This window comes from Sorex fumeus, unplaced genomic scaffold (genome assembly GCF_029834395.1).
Source record: "Sorex fumeus unplaced genomic scaffold, SorFum_2.1 ptg000098l, whole genome shotgun sequence".
Lineage (NCBI taxonomy): Eukaryota > Metazoa > Chordata > Mammalia > Eulipotyphla > Soricidae > Sorex > Sorex fumeus.
Window position 1 is genome coordinate 31,218,921 of NW_026606155.1, and position 6,000 is coordinate 31,224,920.

Genomic DNA, 6,000 nt, shown 5'->3' on the forward strand with positions numbered 1-6,000 from the left:
TGTGTGTGTGTGCATGCGTGTGGGCACATAGAGGAGACTGTGGGGATCTAAATCTTCCTGCCTTTGGGATTGCCCCTTCTTCGAACTTCTATGTTCCAAGGGGTTTGGTGTCCTAGAGAACAACCCAGTGTCTGCAGAGTGGGATTCTCTTCTGTGAGTTTGTCACAGCCACAAGGTTCTCTGGGACAGCTATGCCCATCCTATTAACCACGCAGGGGAGACAGTGCCTCTCCAGGCAGGGGATACGAGACAGCTGCATCCACACAGGTGGTGTAGGCTCAGGGTTGAACTGTGTAGACCTGAGAAAAACACTTGAGCAAGACCTGGTATGGGAACTCTTCTTAAAAAAAAAAGAACAAGGAAGAATTATTTTACACTTATGAACTCTTTTAAGATCTTTGCTTATCAGAACATTTCTATCCTGGGCTGTTTGAAATAGAAGCTTGGTAAAATACTAGTTCTTATTCTAAGTGGACCATGAGTAGGACAAGATAAAGCAGCTCTGATATGAGAATTTTAACTTAAAAAAACTGGAAATTCTGATATGAAATTCCAGGAACACTGTGAATGTGTAAAATGAGTGACATCTGTACTATCTATGGAAGTAAAATTAACAAATCATGTTTTGTTTTTTTTGGTGATAACACTTTTAATAGTTACCTGGACAAAGAAGATGAATCACATTTTCTTTTTTTTTCTTTTGAAAAGAAGATACTTATAAAGACATGAGGAAATTCTATGTTCTAAAGCTGCTCTCTGCTGATGCTGTTTCCCAAAGTGAGTGATGCTGGAATATTCTTAGTACAGAGAACACAGGAAGAGTGACCTTTTGGTCTCACCCCCACCCTCTTTTTCAGAACTCCCCCCACCCCACAGCATATTCCACTCAGATCTGCCACTGCATTGGGACTAACTTAACTGCAAAGGATTCATCTCCAAAATCATGTTGAAGAGTTTTTTCTTGAAAACTTGAGGTGGCAACAGAAGAATAAGTTATGTTAATTTATCTATTGTAATGACAATTCTGGAAGGTTTTAATTAAAAACAAAACAATGTTAGAGCAACAAAAGGTCAGCAGTGAGATAATCTTTATCTTGGTATCAGTCATCTGCTAACACAGTTGATTTTAGAGCCCCATTGGCCATGATTTTAGATTTTAGAAAATAAAAGATCAGTCAAAAATTATATAATACAGACAAAGATATATTAGATGTATTCATGTCTATGAGCTAAGTTGAAGCACTTTTAATTTTCTAGTATGTGAAACAAAAATTTGGTTCTTTGCAGCTAGAGAGAAAGTATCACAGGTAAGGCAGCTTCAATCCACGTCATAATATATGGTTTCCCAAACACAACTGGGCATGTTCATTGGGTATGCCCCCACCCATTTGGTTTTTTGGTTTTAAAGCCATACCCAGTGGTCCTGGGGGAACCATGATACAGGGCCAAGGCCTTCCATATACAAAACTTGCACTAGCCTGTAGGAGTATTCTCCACCCCGCAAATTTGGCTCTTCTTTAAATCTGCTAAGGGCTTGCATATCTAGACGCCTTTTCAAATTCAAGGTAACTCCAGTCTCTAGGTCTATTTTGAGACAAGATTTTTTTTTTTTTTAAGATTTGGTACATTTCCTCAAACAGCTAAAAATCTTTACAAGATGAAATGAAGGTCATGTGAAGGAAATGATAAAAACTATTGAGAATCCAAAAACATTATTCATGGAACACCATGTGCCAGATAGTCTCTGTGCTTCATGCATTCACATTTGATCTTCCTAATGCTGTTACCCTAGTTTTGTGGCCGTGGAAATTCTAGACAGTATAAGTAAACTTGCTTAAGATCACACAGGTACAGGCAACAGAGCTGAATGTAATCATGTAGTTGAACTCATTTTTTAAAAGAAAGCTTTGTAGGCTACAGAATGCACGAAACGCAATCTGACAGGCGTGGCTGCTCCAGTTTGAGTGGGGCCGTCTCAGCTGACCAGAGCCCTGCCCAAGGTGCAATAACAGCTTGTGAACCTGACTGAGACGTTCAATTCTAACCTTTACATATAGGTAAATGCAAGCCCAGAGGGGTAAGTTGACCTGTTCAAAGTCACAAAACTCTGAGCAATGTCTGGACCACAATTTCCAGTCCTCTGCTTGCCTGGCGACCATAGTTCCTGTGGCAAGTCCCTTAAGGGTGAAAGTCCACTGTGTAAGCTGTACCTCCGCGCTCAGCAGTGCTGACTACTGACCCTTCAGAGTCTAGCTTCTCACTGACTGAAGGGACAGGACTGCACAGACCTTTGTGGAACAGGTAAAGGAAAACCACATAAATTGTTACTCCTGCCCCTATTCCAGGTCCCTAAGTGAGTGGAGAGACTACTGCCACCTGATGTTTCTATCCCAGTGCCTCTTCTTTGGAAACAGACCCTTGTAAACTTACCCTACATGGTGGCCGCTGATGCTTTCTGGTGGATCTTGGTGTACAATTGTGTGCTCACACCTCTCATTGTTCATAGCTCTTGATGTTGCTGCAATCTGGGCTCCGGTCTTAAGAGAAGTGTGTTGTCTCTGTGGTACATGCTCTTCTGATAGCTGTGTTGGCTGCTTAGGAGTCAAGACTTCCATTTGCTTGAGGGACCACTGTTATATGCTGTTGTGTTTGCTTTAGGGGAAAGGGGTTGGGGGTGGGGGTGGGGTGGGGGTTGGTGATGCTAGCTCAGAGTAGCTCCTTTGTAATGCTCATTCCATTCTCCTCTGCTGCATTTGTTTCTAGGGTGGGTGTCTGAATGCTCATTGGTCCTGTAACTTAGTTATTCAGTGGTCCTGTGTAATTCAGAACCTGTTGGCTTCCTGTGACCCACTTGCCCCCGAAAACTTTGTACTGTTAAGCAGGCTTTCCAATTTGAGCTTTTTTACAATGACTGCTCGCTGTTGTGTGAAAGCAGATTTTGAGATCCTCTTAACAATCTTCCTAGAATTACCTTTTCCTTTACTGTTTCCCTTGAATGTCCATGGAACTGTTAAATAAAGTGAGTTTCATAATTTTGTTCTTAAAAGCTGCTTTTGTTGGGAGTTGTGTTGAAAATGCTTTCAGTAATTTGGCAAAATATTTGATGTTCCCATTTTTTTCTGAAATCTGTTTTTTGATTTGCCAAGTTCTTAAAAAAACACGATGAAAGCAATGGACACACTAGGAAAAAGGCATATCACCACATATGCTCACACAAAATTTCAAGGAGGTGAACAATGTCTATGCTGAGGAAATCTTTTTAAATGGCAGCACTTTTATATTTAGTGTCAGCTAATCTCGTGGGCTGGGGTGATAGGACAGCGGATAGGGCGTTTGCCTTGCACGTGGCCGACCAGGGTTCAATTCCTCTGTCCCTCTCGGAGAGCCCGGCAAGCTACCGAGAGTATTCTATCTGCAAGGCAGAGCCTGGCAAGCTCTTCATGGTATATTCGATATGCCAAAAACAGTAATGTCTCACAATGAAGACATTACTGGTGCCCACTCGAGCAAATCTGAACAATGGGAGGACAGTGCCACAGTGCTACAGTGCTAATCTCATATGTGTGACCTACAACTGCAGATTTTGAGGGTTCATCTCAAAATCCTGGTATGCTGGGCATCAGTTATTTGGATAAATTTCCTATAATTACCCTGTCAGAGTTGTCAGAGTCAGTATTCTGTCCCCTCTGAAATGGGAAGATGACTGTTTTTTTTTCATACTGAAGTTGATCTTAATACGAAAAGTCATTTGAAAATTTCCCTCACACCTATGGAAATAGTGGATATAAAGCTTATGTTGGTGTAAAACAAAGATTACATGTGTATTTTTGGGAATGCACTGAGCTCTGAGTGAAAGAGGGCTTCTGGAGTTGGGGTGGATGGGGGGCTAGAAGCCTGGAGTGCTGACTCAGGACTTGCAAACTATACATTCCTTTCTCTGCAACTTTGACTTGCCCGAGTTCCTTCTTAAGAGGAGAAAAGATCTACAATAGTCACTTTCTTTGGACAATAAGGTAGGGGGAAGAAGAGAGTTGGCTTTTGGTCTTTGGTCTTTTGGACACAGGAGCAAGTTACTGAGTTACCAGCTCAGCAACCTAAAGACAGGGAAACTTTTTCACTTGAATTTCCCTTAGGTATACTAGGAATCCATGAAGAGAAAAATTAATTTGACACATTGACAACAGTACACAGCATCAATGGCTCACACTTGGATAGTCCATTAAATATACCAAAAAAATGGTTATTATGGCTCACACTTAGATAGTCCATTGGAGGGGCTGCAGCGATGGCACAGTGGGTAGGCCATTTGTCTTGCATGCAGGCTGACCCAGGTTCGAATCCCAGCATCCCATATGGTCTCCTGAGCACCGCCAGGAGTAATTCCTGAGTGCAGAGCTAGGAGTAACCCCTCAGCATTTCTGGGTGTAACCCAAAAAGAAAAAAAAAAGATAGTCCATTGGATAGACTGTACCAACAAAAATGGTTATTGCTGCCAAAATTTCATAGTACACTATGGTATCACCCAAAGGAGTGGGGCATTATAAACAAAGCTGCCAGATGGTAAGAAATACAAATTGCAGTGGTGGTGTCAATATGTGAAAGAGTTAAAAAGACAAATTATCAGATACTTTACACTACTGATAAACCAGGAGTAGCACACCACATTGGATGGGGTGTAAAGTAGAAGGCAACCAATCTCGATTAAGAAAACATTAACCCATATTATAGGCTTAACCTATAACAACATGTTAATAATCTCTTATACAGAGCTTAATGGCTCCAGGGTGAGATATAAAAATCTTTACACACTTTCTTTTAAGAAAATATTTTTTGATCATTTTTAGCAAATTAATCATAACAGGTAATACAAAGTAAATCATTTAGGGCCTGCTATTGGGGTAAACTTGGGTGGTGGTTGGGAAAATTGGAAATAATGGTGATGGGATTGAATGTAATAAATCATAGTTAACAACTTTCTTAAAAAAACCCTTTAATTAGTGCTTAAAGAATACCTTTTTCTCTCTCTTTTCCTTTTTTTTGGTTTTTGTGCCATACCTGGTGATGCTCAGGGCTTACTCCCAGCTCTGCACTCAGGAAACACTCATGGTAGTGTTCAGGGGACCATAAGATGGCAGGGATCGAACCCAGGTCTGCCATATGCAAGACAGTTGTCCTACCTGCTATACTATCGCTCTGGCTCCTCTATATGACTTCTAACAGTTTTTGTTGCTTTTGCTTTCTTTGGGTCACGTCTAGTGATGTTTAGGAATCACTCCTAGGAGGGCTTGGGGGTTTGATGTGATGGTTTACAGCTTTGTTTATAATGCCCCACCACCATATGTGGTGCTGGGGATCAAACCAGGGGTCATCTGTGTCTAAGGCAAGTGCCTTAACTCCTGTAGTATCTCTTGACCCCACTTTAAACTGTAACTTAAACACTGAAGGTCAAGTGAAGACACACTCTTCCACAGGTCCCTTGCCATCATCCACACTCATCCTGGGACAATGGACACAGAGGGGCCACTAGCTGGAAGTCTTGGAGGTCACTGAGCCGCCTCTGGGATTTGTGTGTTGCAGAGGAGATAAGAACTGAGGTCATTGTTGGCCAGTGGCATGTCCTAGGTTTGTAGAGCCACAGCTGGGAGCACTTGGAAAGAAACAAGTGGGTGCAACCAGAGTCTTAGAGTGCGTTGGAAATCAGGGGCATTGCCTAGAACTGTTTGCCATTATTTGTTTGATCTGGGGAGCACTATGATAGAAAAGCCTGGGTGAAGGGCCCCGTGCCCCCCTTCTACACCATGCTGCCCTCATGGCTACCAAGAGTATGTGGAGTATTGTGGGTAAAGCCCACAAACAGAGCTATGGGGCTTTGAGCTCTTCCAAGCCTTTCTCCACAAAGGGTAGACTATAGAATTTCCCTTCAAACTAAACCAATACATTTCCCTAAATATTTTGTCTCTGGTCCATACCCAGTTGTGCACGGGCTTACTCCAGGTTTGG